At 30.4% G+C, this 27,648-nt stretch overlaps 1 protein-coding gene and 1 pseudogene across 1 annotated transcript in view; both read right to left on the minus strand.

Annotated features, from left to right (window-relative positions):
- Positions 1 to 27,648, minus strand: part of LOC149060369 (limbic system-associated membrane protein-like) — a 589,994-nt gene that overhangs the window by 534,789 nt on the left and 27,557 nt on the right. The gene's annotated exons all lie outside the window — the stretch shown is intronic.
- On the minus strand, positions 13,706 to 14,370 carry LOC107173544 (uncharacterized; annotated as a pseudogene).

Here is a 27,648-nt window from a genome sequence, read left to right on the forward strand (position 1 = left end):
TACACAGGTAGCTTTTCAAATATTCAACATCTGACCTGTATACAAGGGTTGTACAGTAAAATATTGAAGAAAACTTAAGAAAAAATTCTGTTGACAGAAATACCCAGACTGTATTTAATATAGTATAATAATTTATTATACATGATGATCCACTAAGCACGCTCAGTGCTCGCTCTCAATTTTTCATTTAATAAAAAATGTATTCAAATTTAAGTGTTTGACATTTATTAATTACAAAAAGAAAATATTATAGTATTACTATTATTAGTAAACTACCTATTAAAATTATTGAAATTTTTGTAGTATACAAACTTCTGATTTTCAAATGAAAGCCCTCATTTTTTATTGTAAACTACCTATTTAAAAGGTTATTTTTAGAAGATTTGATGGACCTAATTCAAAATTCAATCAACTAGTTTTACAGGAATTAAATTAATGTTTAGATTAATGATATTATATTATATTTTAATAGTCCTTAGAACGGTTTTATAAAAATATGAAATATTTCAAATATTTAATGTATAATATTGGATTTAGTATTTATTGTAATTGGTCATTTTCATAAATTATAAATATTGATTGATTACCATAAATTATTGAAATTTTAATCTTCATGTCTTCCAAACCTTATTATAATGGACTTACAATATTATACTTAATATGAAAAATTAATTCAATAAAAATGTATCGACTTTAATTTGGTAATATTTTCAACAAAATAATTTAAGTACGGTAGAAAAGAGGGTTTGTCGTTTGAAAACAGAAGTTTGTATCTTCTCTGGTCTTTCATTATGTAAAACCTCAATAATTGTTAAAATACGATTTTGAGTAACTGCAGCATTATTGGAGAAAAGAATGGGGAAATCTATACCTTGGTAAATCACCCTATGTAACGTAAATGCGTACCCACATACAAGAAACAACCTGTATATTACTATAATAAACAAATTTCAAATAACTGTCAGTCAATTGTAAGTATTTTTCAGCGATCGAACACACCATACTTTCTTTGAATCGACTTACAATAACATACATAGTAATTTATAGTATATATGGGAATTGGACACTACAACACTTGCAATTTATTTATCTTGTACGAATTGGACAGAGTTCACGACTTATATACGTGGCAAAGTTACGGGTGAGGACATTCGGCTAAGGAAAAAACTTATCTTCCAACACAACGGTGAACGGAACAAATCTAATAATGACGCGCACCCCGAAAAAAAAAGCATTAATATAGGTACATAATATAAGTACTGCAATAAATTACGATTTTTATAGGCATCGAGTTCAATATTTCAGCTGTTGTAAACAAACAAGGCGCGAAAATGTTTTTGAATTATTCATCCGGGCAAGGAAATGAATATTATAGAACAAAAAGTTATACGGATTGTAGATTTGTCGGTACGTAAATTGGAAAATTGTAATCTAAAGTTTTCCTGCCTGTACCGTCGCAGAAGCTGGAAAAACACAATATGGTATCGGTACCTGGTAATAAAATCGGCAGCGGATGAGCCGATTTTGGTGCGGTTGTGTCAACTAACGTGACGTATAACGTATACACGTTCTTATCGCATAGGATTTGGATTTAGGACTGTGCGGTTACAATCCAAAACGTGATATTGCCATTTTTTTTCAAAACTGAGTTACACATAACAATTTTATATTAAGAAAAAAAAAACATTAAATAAAAATTCTGCTGCATCTACAAAATTGTGTAAATTATAACGGACTTGAAAATGTGCTTTATTTTCAAAACGTACTATTACCATTGTAGAATAAAGTCAAAATGTATCACTGCCATTTTGATCCAAAACGTTGCTCGTATTGTAAGAATAGGACATTCAAATGTTGGTTCTAAACGTATGGTATAAAAAAATTATAAAAAATGTCAAAATAGGTAATGTACAATGAGATTCGTCATTCACATTAATAATAATTATTTTAAACAAAGCGTTTTATTAGACCTTTGCAAAGTTTATCACGAAAAAGACAAAGATTTCTATTTGTTTACATTTTTTTAGTACCTGTGTCCTGTACACTATACATTTATTTTTCAATATACTACATATTTAACCAAAATATGAAACAGAAAAATGGCTTCCCTGAAAAACAAAAATGGCAATATGACGTTTTTATTTGTAACTATATATTTAAAAACCTGACGTCGTTATATTACGGGTGACGAAGACGATTTTCGAAAATGGCGAAAATGTTGGATTCTGCAGGATTGCAGTGGACCCGAGTACGATTGGTTTTGCTGGTGCAGCAGATATATTAGACCTCGTGCTGTCTCCATAATTTGCACCTAATCATATTATTTTTATTCTTCCGAGTAGTTTCCAATCGATTGCCATAATGCTGTAATGCTGTTCACGTAACTAACACACGCCGTTAATATACCGTCGTCGTGACTAGATCGCACCAGCACTAACTATTATAATATTATAATAAAATAATATTAAAATGATATAATATATTATATACAACTGGTCGACGGGTTGTATACACTTACCTACATACATAAATATAATAATATGTAGTCGAAAACTATGACGTTTGTTGTTAGTGTTGAACAAGATCGGTTAGTGAGAATCGGTAATAAAATAAATAAATAATAATAAAACAAAACTTCCGGTCAAAACTAATGGAACTCAACGGTCGTGATTGTATCTTTCTCTCATTCTATTACGTCACCGCCTCCACCTTACTAACGAAATGCGTATATATATATATATGGTGACGACAAGTCCCTGCTGTGGATACATATATATACAGGGTATCCCGTGAGGATTTACCCATTGCGATATCTCCCGAAATAATGGTGATATCGAAATTCTGGTTTTGTAATAAGACTCACAGGGATAAGAACTACAATTATTTCATATTTTAATTTATTTTAATGTTTTGGTAAAAAAGTTAAAAAATATATTTTTTTATTTAATTATTTCAAAAAAAATTAAAGATAGCCATTTTGTTGAGTTTATTTTTCTGAAAATATTGACGTTTCAAAATTTTAATTTCATTAATTTCCTGATTTTTAATATTTTTTTTAGTTTCGACAAAAATTGCGAATTATTTAACATCGTAATGTTATCAAACATCCACGCCGCGCGCATTCCCATACGGCCGGCCGAATATTTTCCGTGTTCCTAATAGTTATAAATTTATAATCATATTTTATTTCTTCAAAACTAGAAAAAATATTAAAAATCAGGAAATTAATGAAAATAAAATTTAAAAACGTCAATATTTTTAGGAAAATAAACTCTACAAAATTTCCATCTTTAAATTTTGTTGGAAATAATTAAATAAAAAATTATATTTCTTAAATTTTTTACAAAAACATTAAAATAAATTTAAAAATGAAGAAATTGTAGTTCATATCCTTATGAATCTTAACCCAGAAGTTTGATATCTCCATTATTTCGTAAGATATCGCAATGGGTAAATCCTCGTCGGACACCTGTATATAACTTTATACCCCTGAACCCGTCGTCACCGTATTGACTTTTCCGATCGGTCAGCTTTTAATTTTTCGTACATTTGTTATGATGAAAATACGCCGTATACATCATATCATTATTATTATTATCATCACATACATGAACGCTTCAACCATATGCATACCGCTGAAGAGAGGATAAAAACTCTCGAGCGCCCCATATAATATTATATACCTACCTATGTAGGTACTTCATATACTATATACATATTGTCGTATATGATGGGTACATAAATGCGGTATATGAAAAGCCAAAAAAAAAAAAATGGGCGACCCCATGCAAGGGTCTTATACGAATATTATGTCATTTACTTTTATCGCGTCGTCGCCGCCTCCCCCGGAAGACTCCGTTTCCATGTACGTCGAAATCCGCCTGCGCCGACAATAGTATGTCGTGATGCAATCGCCGCCCATCACGCAGTTATTACTACAACTGTATAAATACAACGTGCAATATGCCCGGATTTATTTTTCAGAAGAGGCTTATTTTCTGAGATAAAACCGTGAAAGAAGTCGACTCGCAACCACCCCACGGTCACTACGCGCTGGATTTCCGATGCGACGACTGCAACTAACTTAGCTACAGTGTTGCAATTTCATTGAAAAAAACTTCAGGGGATACTGAAGCCCCTTATTTTTTCAGTCAGTCCACAGACCTTACTGCTATCCAAAACTAAAGGTGCTAATCTCCTCGAGCATTCAATATACCCCAAAATCCATCTATACCTACTTACCTAACGCGACTGATTCGGTCATGAGTTTTTTTTTCTGTTTTTACCAGGGACTGTAAGAATAGATTAGAGATTTCCGCAGCATAATTATTGATAATGTCATCGTGGCGTTTGATCATCATTACAGTATTATTGGTATAGTTTAATAATGGTAATCATGACGCTGCGACGCAAATTCTCTTTTATGTCATTACTATAATTTTATTATAGTCGTTTGAGGATCCCTGCAATTCAAAGAAAGGTCGTAGGTTCGAAGAATGGACAATAGATCGTTATGTGAGGGTTAAAAGTAAATTGTTATCGAAGTCTAGTAATTTTATAGCTGTACAATGTATATGCCACTTAAGTGGTCTTATGTGTTCTCCATGGACAAATAGTTCGCAATAGATCAAGTGAAAACCACGATATTATAAATAGTGTTCTTTCAGACTAAAATATGCAGATACCGAGTGATCATTTTTTACCACTAACCAGACACGGTATGGTATAACCAGGTGATATTTTACGAAACGCACGTAGCTTAGATTGTATAAAAAATTTTCTTATATTTCCTTAGATCGTAAGTGTTCGGTTTTGGAATTAAAAACGAAATTTGTAATTCCATCTATTTTCTAAAATATTGACTCGTTTCCATCAAGATGGTCGCCTTGTTTACGTTGTATGATTATTATGCATAGTGTGCTGTAAATTTGCGTGAAATGATAAACTCTTAGGACGTAAACAATATGTCAATTCTGTAGCGGAAGTGACAAAACGATCTGCTGCACCTTTCGCTCAATTCGGTGGTGGAGTATATGAACGCACATCACAAAAATGCATTAAATTTCCATCAAAAATATGTTTGCATCGTACCTATTCAGCATTTAGATCGTTGGAGCCAGCCGTGTAAATCAGAACGAGACTCGCTTCTTTGCGATATAAATTATAAATACAATACAATTTCCGTGTAACTAACCCAAACAGCAACAGATAGCATTACAAAATAATTTAATAAAATAATTTATTGGCGTAATGATAAATTGCCATGGGTACCTAATAGAAGTTGTTTCTGATAGAAAACACGCCGATTAAAATACGTATGTGAAACTAGGTAAAGTCATTGAATCAGTTCATTTAATGTTTTATAATAGGCAGCAATACACGATGAGGATTAAATCTCTTAACGCCGCAGTGCAAGTGTTACAATTATATCGTCAAGTGCGGATTTAAACGCGGTTTGTCGAGAAAAATTATACAATAATAATTATGACGATAAACAAAAGAAATGCACAACACGCAGTTTCTTAATATAGTTACGCGGAAACGTACTTGTGACGGCGAAATCCACAAGTGCATCTAAATAGTATTACGTATAAATGTATTACAAACGTACCTTTTTCCTAGAAATTTTAACACAACACTCTCATATTAAAGTATTAGGTATATATGATGTAAATTATGACCTACGGAGGTATAAATCTATTATTATATTATGCACTTTGAATACGTGTATTATGCATAGTATATATTTTTTTTTATCGTACGAGTAGGTATATCAAAAATATTGTAAACGGGGTATTTAGTTTTATCGCGAACCAATAACTGAGATGAAAAAATACAAGAAATTTTTAAAATATTATATATAAATGCTGAATTTTATTTCTTAAAATAAATGTGACTTGGGATTTTTGAAAATCTAAAAACTGCATTGCAAAAAAATATTTAACAACTCTGATCTATAGAAATCAAAAGTAAGTGCCTCGTTTCATTGATTAGTTGGTCACTATAATAAATGTGTTAAGTTTGAATTCAATGATAAATACAAAAAGTGGTTTTGTACGGAGACGATCAGTCATCCGTCTATAACATTGATCTTAGTTATTATAGTAATTAATTTATTTTAACATTTTATACACATTTTAATACGATACATACTGTAAAAGTCAATAACTTAAATACAAATGTTTTGAAAATCTCATTGTGAATTGTGTATAAAATACAATAATATAACTAAAAGTTTTAAGATCCACACACACACACACATACAAAAACGAATTACAATAAAATAACTAAAACCATCATTATTCTTTTAAATATCGAATTCAGTCAAATTTGAATTTAAAATTCTTTTTAAAAAAACCCATAATTATGTATTTTAGATATTGAATATAATAAAACTTACGATCTACCGTCTTTAAAATGTTCATACTTTTTTAAAAAGCGAACATTTTTGTTGATACATGTTTAAATTTATAATGTTAAATTTCCATAGTAAACACCTCCAAACGAAATTAAAATTTCTTGAAAATCTTATCATGTGAATAAAATGTGTATACAAAGATTTGGTGAAAATATTGAGTATCTATAGTTATTGATTTTTAATAAATTACACAATGATACACAACACCGTTTTTGTTAAAAACTGGTATTAATGAAAATGTCTGTTTTTCCCTTATTTTCTTTTGTTTTTCTCAATAAATTTGGAAAAATACTAGAAATAGTCAACTACATTGACCACTTAAAAGTATCAACATAATTTAATTTTCTAATATTATAATACAGAAACCACTTAGAAAATCAAAAATATAAAAGCATTATTTAAAACTACAAAATATTGTGCATTCACGATACAAGTTCTAATATAATCTATACAACCGTTGCTCAGCGCATAATCCAAAAGCTTATTTTGAATTTATGATTCTTATGTTGAAGAGAAATACTTAGAAATGGAGATATTTGTAATTTAATGTCCAAAGGCTATAAAAAAAATTAGCGTGTTCCTAATCTGAAAAACAATTAAGTTATTGACCAAGGAATCACCATGTGTTGTAGACGCATGTTTCCGGTTTATTGTAATTTTATGTTACACAGGTACGATGTACTCGTTCCGTATAATATTGTAATGTGGGTATACTTAACACGCGGACGTCGCAATGGGTGTATAAATTATGAACATTTTCCCACTCACACACACTTTTTTTTTATAAGTTTATTAAAGCTTCGACAACACAGGTTTTTAGCCTACTTTAATCCAAAGTTAAACAACAATAAAAATATTATACACAATACAGTTTAGTATGAATTTAACTACATAATTATTATTACTGTTTACAGTGGATAGTTTGAGTTTATATTCAGGAAGAATGTACTGATTGCAGTTGTGTTCTCTTCTCTGAAGACTTGGTAGAGTTAAATATGATTTTTAAGAATCTTGCGTGCTTGGGGCATGTGATAACAATGTGTTCAATTTCCCGGCTGGACATAGAAATAGAAATGCACAAGTTCTCTGATAAGTGCAGTGGTTATATCATAAGTAACATCGCAATAATCACGATTCACGAAAATAATAAAGAGTAAGTCGATAAAAAAAAGTCATTAACAACTTTCATTCGAACGTATAGCCTGTAAAACACTTGTGTTTATTTTAAACTCAATAATTTAAATGAAGAGCAGATAATATTTTACTGAATATTTTCGCAACTGTAATGGGTGGTATTATAGTTCTAATTATTTCTGCTTTTATTTGGGTGAAAATAAGCTTATTTTTGAGTATAAATCATTTTCGTATAGTATTAGTACGGGCTCTGACATGTCCTTATTCTCTAAATATACTTACCGTAGAAGAGCATGGCCCGGATGCAGGAAAAACGCTACGATTCTCCGGCCAGAATTTAATTCTGATTTCTGACTTCACCTCTGCGATAGGGAGATTATTTAAAAATCCAAAGATAAATTGTTAAAGTAATTTAAACATTGAAATGTCACCGATGTTTAATTACTTCGTTTGCTTAAAAATGACCTATGCTGCACTAATGAACTATAAAGTTCAACTTAATTAAAATTTATCCTTAGATTATTTAGTAGTCTTTTAAAATTATTTAAATACCTAAATGAAATAATATAATGTTCTATGTTTTGTATGTATAAGCGTTTAAAGAACACAATTTATTGAATGTGCTATTATATAAACAGAATAAATTATAAATAATTCACAAAATATCTTAAAGGGTTTTATACGGTAGTATCTATCTTACGAAATGAACACAATTGAAAACTAAAATGTTCTTCATTTACCTAACGAGGTTCTCTATTTTTTCTCGATCATTATAGATAATGAATACCAAGTATACATTTTAATCAAATTTCAAAGAATGAAAAATGTCAAAATAGTGGACAAAGATATTTTAAAGTACATATTATTTGTATTCATTCCAACGACATAATATGACTCAAAATGCACGTATTATTGTAAGTATAATTAATAATTATATTATATTAGTTGTATGATAAATAATTTTAGTAAAGTGTTTCAACAGACAAAAATAAATATAATATTAGTTTTATAGTATTAGTATATTTTATAAGTCTTATTCGGGGAAAATACAACACAGCCTACATATTATGGTAATTAAAAATTAATTGATATTTCAATATTAAAAATATTATATCTACCAATTAATAATAGCAAAGTAAATGAGTAACAATCGCTCGACGTATAAATGTGAAATAGTAGTAAAAAGTGTACATTTCGTGTAATTTTAAAATTCTGTGGTAATATTTCTTTAAACAGTATAACTGTAATTTTCAATTTTTAGGCAAGTAAAATCAATTTGTTTAAATCATTTTTAGATAGGTTCATAATAAAAATTTAAAATTAAAAATGAGTAACAATGTGTTTGAAAATAACAATGACGGGATGACGCGATGGAACCTATGAAGTTATGCCTAAGAGGCGTTTATTGATATTTATATTTAACCATTGTTGTAGACGTTTAGTGTTTATTGATGACAACTGTAAAAGCAAATTGCATTCTTCGATGCAAAAAATCGCAATAATCTATCTAGCGATTTATACGATGTTCTGGGACCTGTTCTGCAATCACCAGACATATTCGTGTTTCTCCAGAAGACAGGACTGGGCAAACTTATTTAATCATTTAAAAAAACACAACCTTATTATAATTATTATACTCATATAATTTAGACATTTATTGTTATTAAACCTTTTCTATTATTATTATGTAACATTTTTCAAAAACAAGAAAATGTATCTTATCCCAATGGCCAAGTTGCCGAGGGTTATTTCTTTAATAAATAATTTAAAAAAAAAAAGTAACAGCAAAATTAAAATGGGTTAATTGAGTGTTTCGATTCATCAAGGGGAAGGACAGTTATTTTTACTATTATAAAAGTAGTCTATGCATAGCCCACACGTTACGACTTATTTTGATAAAAATATTAGCTAACGTGGATAACGCCAATAACTATAGTCAATTAAAAATGGACAAAGATATCAAATTATATTATCATCACGTGGGTGAAATTTTGAACGACAAAGAAAATTAGAAGGGTGCAAAAACTTGTTCAGTAACACTTAAAAACATAAAATAATTTTTCAAATTAGACTCATAAACAAAATTATGACTACGAAAAGTGTGCGAGCATAAAATATATTTCCAGAGAGATAAGAACATTAAAAACTGAAAGAATGAAGTGACGCGACCGACCGTGCTACAATGTAATAATACTATTACGCATTGCATGAGCACTATAACGGAAAAAAAAAAAATTGAAAACTAAAAATCGGTATAATAACGACATATACTCACATACGTGTGTGCAATTGCAAGCGAAAGCGAACTTCAACAAATCTCGGTCAGTTTTTTTACCTTTTAGATTCTGAGCGGAGCGAGGAATGTATTGGTTTTACAATGATGTTTATTTCTTTTTCTTTTTTATTCTGTCAACACTTTTTCTCCCTCTAAACTTGCTCAAAAGTATCAAGTGTAACATTTTTCTGAAAGGTAATGTTCTTGAGCTGGTACATTAGAGACGTCATATTTTCGATTTTCGAAACGGTAATACTCAAAATAAAAGCGGTTAAAGAAGAAAAAACGTACGATTTCATGATTTTATAATATTAAATAATTACGGGCGACGTTCTCTACCAGAAATATTACTTCAAATGAAAAATGACAAGAAAACTTTTTTGTTGTATTTTAGATTTTGTTCCTTACGTTTTAAAGTTCGGAAAGTTTTACCTATTTTCGAGCTATTTATAGACATTTTAATTTTGGGAGTTTGTTTTGCTGTAATTCGGTTAAAAACATTTGTAAAAACTTGAAATTTAGGTTGTTTACTTATATTAGCCTTACCTGGACATGGTAAAATTTTCAAAACATTTGAGCGACTTTTTAAATCTAAGATTTGAAAATGTTTAATAATCTATAATATATCCTATACCTACAAATAAACCGTCTCCGCTCAGAATCGTTTTTCGTATAGAATGATATAATATCATTGGATTCAAATTTAATTCAATCCATTACAGTAACCCACTTGTAACCTACTGTACAGCAGAGCGACATCTACGACTAACCCGATTTTTTTTTTCGGAGCTTCCGGCAACCGTTGGTACACGCGTTTCCGTGACAAAATACATAATATTATCATGTTAGGTACATAATTTTCGTGTTGGATGCAGATACACGATCAGTTTTTTTACGTTCCGTTTCAAGGTCAACGTGCGCACATAAATTCTAAATTATTTTAAAATTGTTTGGCATTAGCTGTGCGGTGGCGCATATATTTTGTTATTTTTATTATCGTATACCCGTCAAACCGTCTCACCAGATTACCCCGTACCCGGCCACCGCCCACCCCCATTGACCTAAGTAGAGGACCACTTACACGCGACGGCATATTGTACGTTTTATCGAATACAAAAATTATCACTGCATTTTGGACTATTCTCTCTCTGAGAAATGAGTATATTATTATTAAATGTTTTGAATATCACAAATGTTTGGTCAAAGGACAATTATTTGACCCTGTCATCTAGCCCACAGGTATTTTAAGGTAACGTCTAGTCATTGATTATTTGTCACTGCACAACGCGTTGACGTAGAGACAGTAAATTATTTTGGAGTAATTACGACAACAAAACAAATATTTTGAAACTAATGAAAACAATCAAAATCCAAAGAAGTAATTCTCATAAAAATTGTTGCATGGGCATTACAACTATGTCTATCTATAATACAAACATTTTTTTTTATTATATATATATTATCTCTGAAAAAATTTCAATCGTCTCAAAAGAAATATATTTACAAAATTCAGTTGATCACGAAATATATTCAAAAACGTAGTAAGCAGGTGCTGAATTTCGTTATTTTCCTGTTTCTAAAATCATTTAATATAATAGCTATGCATCAATAATAGCTTATCAGTACTGTTCGTTAACTTATGTTTCTACATTGTATTTTCATAAGTGTGTAATGGAACGTTACAATGACAAATGATAACTACCAACCATGGTGTAAAGATAATAGTTATCGATCTGTCCTCGCATGGTAGGTATTATACTGGGGGGAAATCCGCAACATCAATGGAAAATTTGCATTATCTATACAGAATACAGCTGAGATTGATTAAATATGTATTTCTTTTCGGTGGTATAATGTCATTAAAATATTGTTATATTATTATTATAATAATATGTTTCGGAACTGGCCCACGGACTTAGGTAATAAATTATGTATGACAGATCGATTTTTAAATCGATTACATACTATGTATATTATTAACACTCAATTTGTCTAATATACATATAATATGGTCGTGAAAAAAAAAAATGTTTTTAATGCAAATTGCGATCGAAAAATAAATTAAACAGTAATCTTCACCTTTGTCATGAAGAAAACAAATGCACAACATTATTATGAGGTTTAACAATTTAAAATATGTTACCTAAATATGTAAATATATTTAGGATGTCGAATAAAATTAAGTTTTTTTTAAAAACTTTATTTGACCTATATTTCAAAAACTATTTTATGATATTTATAATTGACGTACCTACCCAAATTAATCCTCTGACGTAGGGGCGTTTAAAACAAATAAAACTAAAGTACTGATTATGACGGCAGCTTGGGCAAATGTTTATTTTTGCGTTTCATTAAAAAAAAAGAAAAACTAGCTATACTACACCTAGGTATAGTAAAGTTATTCAACAAACAATATACGCGAAAATTTTTCCATGTACAGAAATTATGACATCTTATTAGCGGCATAGTAAATTTTTTTTTAAATACATAGTACCTACAGGCTACAATACGTGTATATAATGGCAGTATGTTTTTTTCTTTTTTTTTTTACCATATTTGATGTTCACTGTGTATATGTACCAGTACTAATAATGTAACACACTTTATATACCTGCTTTTTATAACAAAAATGTATTACATTTTATCGGGTAAATAAGTAAAATGAAAAGTTATTAGTAAAAATTCACTGGACAAAGCCTTTAAGTTTTAGTATTTTGATTAAAAAAAAAATATATATATATATATATTATATATAGTAACAAAATATTGTTAAATGTACGTTACTTATATTTATTCATTTCGTACATAATGGGATATATTATAATTACAATATACATAATATATCTATGCGGTGCCTATATTATTATGAAGACGTAATATAAAACTTCTTGGTAAAAAAATCATAACTAAAAAAAATAAATTGTTCTTCAAAGTATTGGATGTAGGTATACAATCCTTCGATTATCCAATCAGTTACATCACAAACTACCTTCAATTTTTCAATACTAATCGTATAAGAAGTTTTTAACGAAATGCCACAAAAATAATAATAATAATAATATTTCTTTATTACGGAAATAAGTTGCAATTACAGTTTTATTTCCATATAATGTGTATATAATATATTGTACACGTACATTATTAGTAAGTAAATTATATTTTTTTGTTTTTTTCAGAATATGTGATAGCATAATATTTTTTTTTTCAAGTTATATATAACAATAATAATAATAATTAAAATAAATTAAGATTTAAAGAGCAAATAGGTATTAATATCATGCATTAAAATATTTCAATTTATACTTATATGATAAAAAATACAATGAAATAAAAACGAGATGTTGATATTGTTTCTAGAACATAATTTTTTTAATATTTCTTTTAGAATTCGCTATAAAAGTATTTAAATAATTTCAAAAATTCAATATTTTTTATAGAGTTTCCTGTGGACATTAAAATATTGGATGGATAGTTTCGCATATAGTTTGTAATGATGTGTGCTAAAGCCATCATATCTTTTTAAATTCAATTTATACATAATAAATATGTATAATAAAATATTTATAATAATTGTTAGTCATTAAGAATAAGATAAGATCTAAATCTGTGTTGGTCATTTGATAATTATTTATTGCATAAAAGTGTAATAAAATTATTTACCAATTTTGAAAATAATTTAGGTATTATTGACAATTTAGATATAGGACCATAATTATTTATTAAGCATCTGTTGCCTTTTTTGAAAATCGGGGTTTTATTATATGAGGATTTCCATTGTTCTGGAAAGATAACTACTGATAACAATGACTTATTAAATATAGAGGTTATAGCTGGAGTGAGTATGAATGCACACTCTTAAAAATAATGGTGAGATTTCATCAGGCTTTAACATACTTGATAATTTAATTTAATTCACCTTTTTCGCTGCGATTTTGTAACATGTGTCTAAGATTTGCTATTTCATTTCGCTGTTTGGTTGTTTTGTCTAAAGAGAAGTGAATATTTTACCATTTCATTGAATTTTTTAAGATTTTTTGTGCTCGTAAAATAGTGAATACATCTGACTGCTCAGTAAGACGAATTTTTATAGGTCGTGGTCTATCGTGGATAGTGGATTTAGTTCTTCCGAGACAAGAAAACTTAAAATCTCCGATATTATCGTTTAAGTCAGTAAAAATATATTTAATATTTTCTAAGTCATTTAGTCATTTAATTTTAATTTTCAGGTAGATTAAATAATATTACATTATTTGATCTAACTTGTCTATCCATTAACTATTTTCAATGACATCGTGTTCAAATGAAGAATGTTGGGTTTGAGATTTATTATTTTCTATACATAATACACGTTCTTCAATATTTATAATTTTTAATTTGAGATCGCGAGTTTCCTCCATTAGAACAGAGAAGTTTTTAAACAAATCATCAAACATTTTTTCTATTTTAATTTTTCATTATGTGAATTTAAAGATGAAATAATTTTTTCATTTGATGTTTTGAGTTCAGTGACAGTTTTTAAGAGATAATCAAGTTTTTTTCCATTTTATTGTAATTAAAAATTACTGTATAATTTTTGATATTAATTTAACTTTGATGTTGTATAATGCGACCGGCTACATATGCTAATGTTAGGTAATGAAGATGTATTACAATATTTTTATATGTGTGAGAGATTCGTTTTAATGTGAATAATCTATAAAAGTTATATTTTATCTGAGACTAATTTAATGAGCTGTCATATCTTAATAACATTATTTATGAAATTTCGCGGTACTTAGTGTAGTTGTATATACCACAGCTATAGTATACCTTATATTATATCAAGTAGGTATGATAATAATAATATTTTCTTCCTTACTTAATTTCAGAACGAAAACTGGTGCCTATATATTATTATCAATTATTATGTCTTGTATATTATAATAGTACATATTATAAAAAAAAACATATAACTAAAAATACATTTAAAAAAAAGTGTCATATTGTGTAAGACATAACCCAATTAATGGTGATAGCTGAAATCTAGAATAAAATTGAATTTAAATGGTAAAAAAAATACGAGCAGATTGTGATAATTAATTTAATAAATTAAACAGCTAAACAAAACGAAAAACGCTGTCGAATAAATAAATGTAATAAAAACGCATGTTGTAATAGACAAAAATACGGAATAGGACGTTTTTATACATTTTTATCTTGACTTATGTAATAGGTATATATGTATATATATATTATAGTTTCTTATAAGCACTGAAACTCGCGCCGTCATGATATGAAATCGAATTAACTCGTAATAAACTGCCTACAAAACTAACTATAAAACCATTTATTCATATCAAATTTGGGTACACAACGAGTTTGGTTTATTAAGTATGCAAATATTTGAATGTGATAAATGCATATCGAATTCGCTGCTCGAAATATATAAATTTTCAATCAATCCGAACGAAATTTCGAGTTATTTACGTAAGTAAATATTATGTAAGGTAGAATACTGCAGCTAGAAAGTGCTTTATATTATTATACAGCTGCAGCAGCGGGATAAAACTAATATTTAAAATACTGCGGTTTAGCATTCGAGGCAAAGCGTCGAGAGAGAAAACAATAATAATAATATTCTACCTATATAAATATATAGGGACGTTCAGTTTTTAAACATTTTTCTAGTCTTCACCGCTGCCGCCGTATACTCGTATTTTGTACGCAGCTGGTGTTAAAATATTTTTTATTCCTCACTCACTATTGTCTATTGTAGTTTGGTTTTTTCCTACATTCCGTTTGAATGAACCTATTTGTTTTGTAATGATACATGTGCGGATGTTTTGTTTCAGAACACCACGAGCACAGCAAGCACAATTGGTACGAGAGTGGTAATTTAGATAAGTGTTCGAATATATTTTTAAATCGTCAACAACATATATTACCAACCAATATCCATCGGTGTTTTTCAGTAAGCATTTCGTTGGTATTCAAAGTCATAACACTTTTCAAAAAGTAACAATAATAATATTGTTCCTCGCAAAGTCTATTCAAAGTAAAAAATTCTATAATTACTATCAAACTGTATTATCATAGAAATATTTTATTTGAAGCTATACCTGCATAATAATATTATGATCAGAGTTTACTTAACATCGTGTAATATACGTGATTTTCTAAACGATTGAATTGCGCGTGCGCTTACCGTGGTACCGACGAATACCAACTTTTTTTTATATAATCCTCATGACAATGTGTATAGGTGCTCACAATGCAATATAACAATGTTATAGAATGATTATATAAATATTCGATAATTATTTTAAAATACACTTATAGCTGTTCTTACAATGAAATATTAATTCAATTATAGTTAAGTACAATTGTACTCCTTTGTTTGGAAAAAATTAATTTCGAAAACTTTTACGTTTTAACCAACTATCGTATTTTGTTTCAAAGTAAGACAATGAATAAAACGCCTGTAGAAGTCGGTTGTTAAACTTTCAGCAAAAACTTCACCAGGTCTACGGGAAATTATAACGTATTAGTGACGCCGGGGTCCAAAGAGAATGCGTTTTATGATTATTTCAACAATGCTCGATTTTCGAATAATTTATTATATGAGCTATACATTCATTTTCAAATATTATTTCAAATGCCTGGAATAATATATTTCTAAAACCGAATTATAATTATAATTTTTATATCTCAATAGTTTCATTTAGTATTCTTACATCGACCAGATATTCGAGATAATATAATACTATGATTTTTACGTTGTAAAAATATAACCCATACCTATTGTCTTCAAGCGAGGTTAGTTACATAACCTCGCCAGTGAAGTTATACTTGTTCAAATAGTATCGCTATTAATCACATCTCGCTTTTGAATTTTTATTCGACGAGTTTCGTCATTGGTTGTCGATCAACAGACACGATATTCTTCACAATGTCACGATGGAGAACACGATATTTATATCATAATATAATAGGCTTGAAATGTATTTGATGATTAATCGTCACTTTGATATCGTTGCCTTCTAACAGTCGGCATAAAATATCAATCGTTTGATGATTTCAATAATAAATGTAATATAATGCATGAGTACCTTACACGGCATAAACGATAGTCGGATAGTTTAATGTTATGCTTTGAGCAGTGCATTATATATGAAGCACTTTTGACGTCAAAGTCTCTTGTGTGTTGAATTATCTAAAGAGTGTCGACCAAATTTGCATGACTATGTGTTTAAAACTGTAGCTGCTCAAACTCGAACACGCACTGTGCTCTCCAATTTTCGAATACACGACTGCAGATATTGCATACCTACATGATGTACGAACATGGTCGAAATAAGTGTTATATTATCCAACTAAAAACATTGTTAACTCACCGTGAAAGAATACCTTAAACCTTTACATTCTGCAAATTTTTCAAATAGTATTGCGCAGTGCTCACGACAAGTTTACGTACCTATTGCTATTTATCGTTTTTCATTGGTCGCTTGAAAATAAATAATATTATATTATATAATATTCATAGTTTCGAATATTTTACAAGTGATGATGGTGGGTCTACAGTCATCGACAATCTACCGTCCGCCATTCACCTCTCGTCAGTTTCGGTGCACACATCCAATGGTGGGAATCTGAGTGTTTGGCCCTTGATGGTTAGGATGAGTTATTTGCCATATTATATTGGACGCGAGATGGAGAAAATCATATTACGCGAACCGTCTCGTCTTTCGGTGTATCGTGCGTGCATCTTTCATCCCTTTCCGGCAACAATTCACAGCCCCGTTCAATCCATAGCTGCGATATTATGGATGAAAAAATTCGTATTCGATGACTTAATAGACGACGATGACGATGTAAAAGTGCATTGCGGAACTCTACGTAGATTTTTCTTGATTTTGCTATGGTACCCACTCAACCCTATCGCATTATCCCTAGGTTAGCTGTTTGTCGTGGGGGGGAGGGGATAAGTCTAAGGACGTGGAGGGCACTCGCATTACACTTAGGGGTGGTCGTGGCGGTGATGTTTGCAGCCGTTCCGTTTTTACTGCAAGTTGATCTTATTTATTTTCAATTTGCCCGGGGCCGTCGTTTATTAGAGTTTGTCGTCGTCGTCGCTGCCACGACCGCCGACTAGTAATAATAATAATAATAATAACAAAAAAAAAAAGAAAAAAAAAGCATATTATTATTTTATAACATATTTTATATTATACCGTCTCCAGCGTGCTTTTCGCAAACCGTCGCTGCACAGTAAACGAGCATGTACATTTATGGGTATGCTGAATTATACGCAGAGTACCTACTCATTGTCGATCGTACTGAATATAAGCTTAAAAATAAATCAGCACGTTATTAAGAGTAGATATATATAGTATAGTGTCAGTGATGTTAAACCCCGTGATTTTTCTATTCGATTACCCCGTCCCGTATGGACGTACTCGAAAAAAAAACGTTTCGAGTGACTAAGGAATAATAATAATAATATACGTAGTATGAGCGTATTACCATACGTACGGTATACGTACGGTCGGTACGGTCGTTGGGTATAAACCGTTTGTAATGACATTCGAGGGACAACAGTACGCCGAGAATACGCCATTAAATAGGGATTGAGCAGAATAGGTACCTATAACCTATTGACGATCGCTATCATTGGACGGTACCACGTAGAAAACGATTTCCACCGCATAAACATTTTAGCAATTCTAACATACAGGATTTCGACAAAATGATAAAAAATTCGAGTTCGATGGATCATGATCTGGTGACGATCGTGATTAATTTCTATCGTAAATCATACGCTGATTTCTAATGTCCAGTGAGTACTAATCCAAAAGTCCGACAATTTAAAAAAAAACACGTTCTTAGCAGGATTAAACCATATTAGTTTCGGTACCAAAAATATGGTTTATTTACCTCGACCGTGACCTAAAACGTGACGATATTGGACCAAATTGAAAGCCTCGCCACTATTGTTTTCATTAATACCGCAGCTGTGGTTTTATTTAATTTCCTTCAAAAATAACTGGGGAATTTGTAAAATTTCCCGTAGATGTATGTGACCATAGTTCCGGAAAGAACTTTGCACATTATTAATTTAAAACGTTGGAAAATAAACTTTACACGCTATCTCCCACCGTTCTTGGATCCATTGATCAATTATTACTTTTCGTTTGTATTATGCTTACTCGAGCTTTAGCAATGTTTGGGACATAGCAATTGAAGTTGTTTCATTTAGATAAGAATATAACTGCTTTTAAGATAATTGAAATATGATAATGACTATTACGTTTTAAAATCAATTGTCTTGTCCGGTTGTCCGGCTTTGGAGAGGAGGTAAGATCATCTTTTCGACTTTCAAGACAGATTAATTAAAATATAAGCGAGTCGTAATATTAAGTTTCATATTCTTTCCTCCAAGACTCCTGTGCACTCAGTTAGTTAATAATATACCTATTTATAATCAAACATCACACGATGTAAGTACGATTGCGTATATTGTGCTTTTCGGTGGTGATACTTTTTTCATGATTAAATTCAATGAGTTAAATCAATTTTATTCTGTACGATGTTTCTAAATTTAACAGTTATATAATATAAAGCTACTAGAATAAAGTTTATCTGTTGAAAAAAAAAATAGAGACGAAATGAAACATTTTATAATGATCACACTAGTCCGTCAAGGACAGGTACCTGTCAATTTTTTCAACTTTTTTTTTTTTTTTTGATAATTTTTAATTTGTATGAATTCACCAGAGTGTTATATTTTGATTTATTATTGTCGTATGTAATGTAATCGAACTAGTGCAGAATATTACCAGGTATCGAACGTAGATAGTTGTAAACCTTATAATCATACAAACGTACACTATCATATATTATATTTCATGTTGTTATGTTGATACCTAAATATTACAACAATCTTTTAATAATTAAGTTCTGATTTTCTATGAATATTGTCGCCGAATGAATTGCGTCATATAATTTCTGTGTTTTTTGTTCAGTGTTCCTGTAATCGGGATCCAAATAAAATGTACATTTTACTCTACCATACATATATGTGGAGTGATATGACTGATGACAGCCAGGCCGGACCAAGGAAATGTGGAAATGTTTTGATGACCCACGAGTGACGTATTTATAATTCATTGTCATTTGTCAGTTGTGTTCTAATATATTGAGTCTTACTAAGTCTATCCGAGTTGCATTATTATTTTACACTATTCCCACATGTATATTATATATTTCGGTGGGCGGCACTCATGCAGACGTATAATATACATAAATCTATGTATGTATATATTATATAGTCGTTGTACGTCCGCAAGCGAAATTTGTTTCTATTGTGATGCAAATCAATGCACTGCTTTAATGCATCTCTGCATGTACATATAATATGTCGTCGTCGTTGTCGTTACAATAGACCTCTGGTCGAATGATAATAATTCAGTTCGGTATAAATTCATTTGGAAAACTTTCGTGCACTCGTCTCGCCCGCGGGTTTAATGGACCGCGAATGCATTTATTTCCTATTTTGTTGCGCTCGTGTGTATGTATGTGTGTTTGCGCCCAACCACTATAGGTTTGTAGGTAATCTATTTATTTATTATATATTATTATCATTATGATCATATTATACAAGAGGCGGCCAATACGTCAGCGGAATTCGAATATTAGATAATAATAATAATAATATTGTCGTTGAAAGAGCAGCAAAAATACACAACAATCGCTTTGTTATATCGTAGTCATACCACCGCCGAGTTTCGTCAGCACATGAACATAATAATATGTAATAATCATAACAATATACGTCTGTATGCGGAATACCTATGATGTAATGCACGAACATCCGCTCAGCAAACAAAACGACCTTTGTCGCAGTCTCGTGCGCCCCATGTTGCACAACACTGTAATTTTTTATTCGCAAAAAAATAAAATAAGAGAATACACGACCGTCCTCTTCAGAAAAAAGTCCCGATTTTCGAATGCATAGTGTTTCATATTTTGTCAAATGAAATATGTGGATTCGTCGCAACGCCAATAATTCGGAGCACTCACGATGCGAGTCCTAGTTGAAAAATACTATTTGTATAGGTACCTAAAGAATTGTACGCAGTAATTGACAAAAGTAATTCGATTGCTTAGTCAAAAGAACATTACATTCCAATCTCGTAAAATACAAAAAAAATATTAAACGTTGGTCTAAACGATCTCGTCGATTCATTATTATCATAATGATTATAATTATTTTTTTCAAAATCCCTTCAGAGACTATATTGTTATTATAGCAATAATTAACGGTGGTGGTAAGTCTAACGATATGCGTATTCATATTTCATTAAGAACACACTGAATGTATAGACTAAAATGTTAGTCCGGAATAATCTAAAAAAAAAAAAATGAACAAAAGGAATTTAGAACAATGCGAGGGAAATTTTTTAATTAGTTAGAACTACAGTATACAAAAATATATACATTCTGTACAATACATTCGCGAAGTTTTTTTTTTTCTTGTAGGAGTAAAACATAACATTATTTCCTAGTGAGATGGAAATATGATTTAATACGATAATGTACCATCGATAATATTTAATTACATTATTTTGTGATTAATACAATTGTATACACTGATGTCGGATTACTCGTGATCTAGTTATGTCATGATATTGTCAAAACATTTTAATCAGTCATCAAAATCGAATGTCTTTCAGAGTAAAGCTTCTTTCAACGGTGAAGTTTTGAAACTTAATAGTCTGTAATTGTTTATATACTACATAAACTATATCGTATTCAACTATTTAACTATGAAACTTTGATCAACTTTCTCACAAACCTACCACATTTTGACTTTAAACTTAACTGATATCCAATAAACATAATATACCTAGGCACATTTCGATTCACTACAAATGATAAACCAACATTTCAATTACGAAATGAAGTAAACTGAAAGTTTCTATGTGTATAGTGTATACGTCATTACAAACATTGTTGTTTCTACACATATTTGAATCCAATATTCATTAGATTATTCATTTTTAAAATAATATAATATAACAATATAGTAAAAATAACGACAACAACAACAACATTAATAAATTAATAATTTCAATAATGGTTATAATAGTAGTAATAATAATAATAATAATAATAACATCAAAGTCAATATAATTCAAGTTCTTTTTTTAATCAAAGTTTGTGTTCATTACAGATATTGGTTAATGGGGTTAATATTTATTATTATAGAGTTCGTTATTGTATTAAGTTTATCCTTTTTCCAGCATTGTAAAATAATATTATTATATACCTATCTGAATACAATTATCAATATAATAATTATATTGATACCTAATACATAATTATTCATTGTATATTGAATAATTTATCGAAAGAATGTGTATCAACATTTATCAATATTTTTAAATATAATATAGTTGTATATTATTTAAATACTTTATGAATTTTCTTGGCAACACTGCTGCAAGTTGCAGTGTATATTTTGATACTGCAGTTATTTTAATTTTAGACATTTTATGATACAACATAGGAATTTAAAAGCTAAAGGACATAGTTTGTTTTGAAAAATAATTTGTATCGTCAGACTGAACGGTAATAACGATATTTTAAATTAGGGTAAAAATTTAAAAATACAATTGGTTGCCCCTTCTCTCGTTCTCTCCCAATGAAATTTCTAACTACACCTCTGTAATTGGATATAGAGTAACATGTTACATATATAAAAATAACTTCAAGGAGGTGTAATGGTCGGGTGGGTTAAGGCGTCGGTTCGAATCCCGGTCATGGGTGACATCGCTTTCCAGGCAACCCATGCTGTCTGGATAGAGAGACCGGCGCCCCCCACCTGCATAGCAGAAACCTACGGGTGCCCATTCGATCTCTGCCAAAAGCATCCACGAGTACCAAAACCAACAGTTTCATCCCCGACAGTTACACAGGCTATTGGGCCTTGTTGTTGAAGCCTCAACCCCCAATAAAAATAAAATTAATAACTTTGTTTATTCAATCAATTTATTTAAATATTTAGAATATGTTTTGCGTTCATTTAATAATTTTTTGAAAATTATTGGTAAAATGGTAATTATGTGTTTTCACATTTTATTTAATTTTATTCGAATATCTTTACATATTTTTAAGAAAACTAAATGCGCACTCGCTAAATCGTTATATTGGATATAAATCCTAAGCCCTGTGTTATAAAACTGTAATAATATAATATAGAAAATTGTATAATATATATAGTGGGTCGTATAAAATCACACTATGGGAGTGATATTATAGCCTCACACAGTCAGAAAACGCAATGTATAATATTATTACAACGTTATACGTCCTAAGATTTTACAGCATTATTTAGACGAGAACGTCGCGAAAACGAAACGGCTTATCGCCCAGGCAGTGCGTGTCGGCGCCTGATGGGAACTTCATTTTATTGTTATTGTTATTTTTATTACTATTATTACATTACATGGGAGAGCCATTTTCACACGCCACCGCTGTTTGACCGAGTGCCGCTTAAGACCGTATATCCAAATACCTATGTATAATATTATAATAAATACGTATCGCGAAAAATGAATTATATTATTATTATTGTAATAAAAACGTTAACATTATTTAGAAAATATAACATCCTGTACGAGTACGAGACAGGCCCGTAGCCAAACAAAATTTTCAGGTGGGGCAAATCAAATTTTAGGGGGCAATATATTATAAAAAAAAAACAATATTAATTTCTAATATATTTTAATATTTCTAGTAGGAGGGAGGGCAAAGATTAGGTTTAAGGTAGGTAACGTTCCCTCACGTCCCTCCGTACATACGGGCCTGGTGCGAAACGTTTCATTCCGTCTGCTGTTCAAGAAGTATTTGGTTTTGTTTTGATTTTGTCACCCCACATCAGAGCCTCGATTTATGCGTCGGTAGTACCAAAGCGTTCCGAAAACGTATTTTGATCAATTTCAGGTGTGTAAGTATCCATTTACCTATATAGGTATTTTTCAGATGGACGGTGTACCCGGCGTTATGCGAAAGTTCACCGCCGCCGTTTATATTGTAACACCGACGATGACGTGCTACGGGGTCCTATACTATACCCATCTACCTGCCCACTCGTCATCGTGGTTAATAGCTGGTAGTAATAATGAAATTGTAAGCCGGTGATGAGGGGTGCCGGAGTGAAAGCGCAAAGTGGGTGGACCGTGGCAGTGGCGCGGGCGTCATTAAATCCGAAGGCAGTGATAAATCATAGCATTCGGAGCTCGTGTTACCGAACGTGTAAGAGTATAAAGCGTTTTAAAATTTTAAGTGCTCGTAAAAAAAGAATTTTTATCGAGGATTTTGCATGATTTAGATTTAGATATTAGGCATATACCCATACTGTTAGTTAAAGTAATAAAGTTGTGTATAGGTATACTTTATTACTATTATATCATACTTGAACCGTCATAATTATTTATAAAACGCAAAATGCGAAATCGCACGTATTTTTTATGTTTATATATTAATATATAAGCTGTGAGCTGTGAGGTAATTAGTAAAATTAATAAACCTTATGCCGTAGTGAAAAATTTAATCGCTACCTAATGGATGCAACTTTACGAAATCGAATTTTTAACTATTCGAATTCTCTAAGAGAATTAAACTTCTCTTAGTGATGTCATAGAAATCAAATTCGCCGATTGTATACTACGACCAACGCATTTTAAACTCAAGCCCTGAAACTTACGAGTATGATATGAACATAATATTTCTCGTAATATGATACATTATTATATAGTGTCCCCCTAGACGTTTGCATACGGTGTAAACAATGACCGGTAATGACTGTACTGACTATCATTGGATTATTGTTTCCTAATGGCAAAAACACGACAAAACAATAACTAAATATAACTACATGAGTAAAAAAAAACATACACACACACACACAAAACAGTAAAACCAATCATGTAGTTGGATATGCCGACAAGACGTGTTTCCGTGCGAATTCGTCACGTTCGCATACTTAAAAAAAACGCGCGCGCATTACCGTGAACGTATCGGTACTTACAAACAGTTTTAATAATAAACAACCGACATGAGCCTAAGCCATCACTACGATCACACACACACTGCAGTTCTAACGCTTAGCCGAGTTTGAAATCCGACCGCATTTCTACATCCTATACGACCACAAAAACTTATATCGTCCACCGTTTTTTATACACCTTTATATGTATTATATAGGTGTATTATGTATATATTATAACATACGTACAACCGTGTACGCTCAGCGGGTGATGATGGTCTAGCGTGTTCACACTTTACACTATTGTACCCATAATACCTAACCGCGACCTATGCCTACACGGCTACACAACACATAACTTAGGTACATCTAATACCTCCCCAAAGTCCAAAGATATATTATCATGATATACGTGCCGTGTACGTATATATATTAGCAAAATTTCCAACGATCCTATTCATTGTTCGGAACAAACTTCAACGAGTTTGGAGAAAACGAGCGTATTAATATGTTTGTGGCACGGTGAGTTGAACTATTTAGGTATAAATATATACAGTATACACACACATATATATATATATTATATGTGTGTAATTGGATTCGTATTTTTCATATTTTTCATATTTTTTGTATTATTCGCGGCTTTACGTGTACTTTCTAAACCATTATATGTCATTCCACGGACTTATCGTGTTTCTATAAATGAATTCGGCTGTATTATAAAATATTTACTTATCATTTTCGATCTAATTGTTCGGTGAATAGTAATTAAATTGTAAAATGTGTGTACTATAATATTAAACATCTAAAAATAGTTAAAAAAAAAAAAAAATGAAAAGATCATTGAACCCATGGAATTTGATTGACTATATCGAGTCGAGTCACAGTAATAATATTATTCAAGTACTGTGCAATTATCCAATGCAGTATTAACAGAAAATAAAAACATTAAGACATTAAAAATTTCATTAGTTTATTAGGTAGTAATTTGTTGAGTATTGTTATTGTTGAATTCAACTGCCTTGGCACTTGACAGTAACGTACTAACGTCTAGCATGTTACAAATATTATTATTATTATGATTATTATTTTGAAAAGAAACATTTCAATAGCATGTAATAACCAGTACTAAATACGTGTAACTTTTACAATATATCAAATTAATTTGAATTCCTCGTCCGATTTTGAATAACGGCTTTATGTTATTATTGTATTATGTTTTGTCGAGTATGTAAATTAATATGTCGTAGTGCTAACGAACAGATATATGACCTCCTTCGTACTATAATATGTTCGCTAACTGCTAGTGTATGTGACTGACTTTGACCAAAAAAGAAATACTACCTATATGATTTGTCAAGAAGAATGATGAATGATTGTTAAATAAAAGCCCCGTGAAACAATTAAGGTGGCGTGTTTAATATTTTTACTGTCTGCGCCACGAGACGTTTGGCAGAAGATTAATTAAACTTCGTCATGGCAACCTTATTTTACGGTGAAAAATTGTTTACGTTTTAGTATCATGAATATGTAAGAGATATATTATTATCATATTATTTAATTATTATTATTGAACACGAGTGCCTGCGCGCGATATCATAATTCATAATAATAATAATAATAGTAAGTATAAGTATTATAATATTTTTATATTAGTTTGTTTCGGAACCGCGTGGTGGTTTCGCGTGTGTATCGGACACAAACAGACGTAAAATAATATATTTTGTTTGTGGAAAGAAAACTGCAGCAACGGTTGGACTGCCTCATATATTACTATAATAACAACAATAAAACGGTATGGGTAAGTAGGTCGTAAAAGCTTACTACAAATATACTACATTACGGTGTGGATGTTTCAACGTAATAAACGTTTTACACCGGTGTGCGACAAATGTCCACGCGAGTGTGGGACAAAATCTAAAAAAATCTACGAACACCAATGGTTTGGATAGAAATTATCGAAAATATTATAATCGCAGAGTTGAAAGAAGAAGAAAAGTATAGAGATCCCACCGAGGGTAATACGCGGAATTGTTTCGTGATAAAAATTACTCATCAACATATTATTATACATATTACTCGTATATATACAACTACTGTCTGTTCGGATTTGTTCTCAGGAACTTGACATAAGAAATACAGTTTAGCCAACCATTTATCGGAAAATCTAACCTCTGGAACTACTCCAAGTGTTCAAATTCCTCAAGGAAATATAACTCTTTAATAAAATTTAAAAATATATTTTTATAAATTTATTAATTATTATAAATCTAGAATGTTTATAACTAAAATATTAAAATCAACTTTGTATTTTTTACAATAAAATAAGTTTTAATCTCATGTAATTATTTAATATAGTCAATGGTCCCAGTCGTCGAGGTGGTTATTTATCAAATATATATATATATATAGACTGACTAGCCATACCTTTAAAGTCTTATCCATACTACTTACTACCATTAAATGGAAGCTCATCGAAACCGACTATTATATGTTACCTATAAACAGATAACTGAACTCAGTAATTGGGAACCAACTTATTCGAGTCGTTCCCCATCGACGTAGGTACTGTTCTAAGTTGCGATAAAGACGCAATAGAATAAATATTATTCCAATCGTCCCCGATTTGTAGGTGAAGAAAACGGCCACCAACCGTAAAATAAACACTAATTTTTAACGTATTATTGTTACGATAATTTTATTTAAAAGCTAGTTAGTACAAATTGTGTGTTCTAGAATACATAATGAGAGTATAATTTAAAGCGTTTTGGTCTCCTCCTTTCTTTACTCCGC

This window comes from Diuraphis noxia, unplaced genomic scaffold (genome assembly GCF_037042655.1).
Source record: "Diuraphis noxia isolate RWA-SAM2 unplaced genomic scaffold, SU_Dnox_SAM2 contig0001, whole genome shotgun sequence".
Classification (NCBI taxonomy): Eukaryota; Metazoa; Arthropoda; class Insecta; order Hemiptera; family Aphididae; genus Diuraphis; species Diuraphis noxia.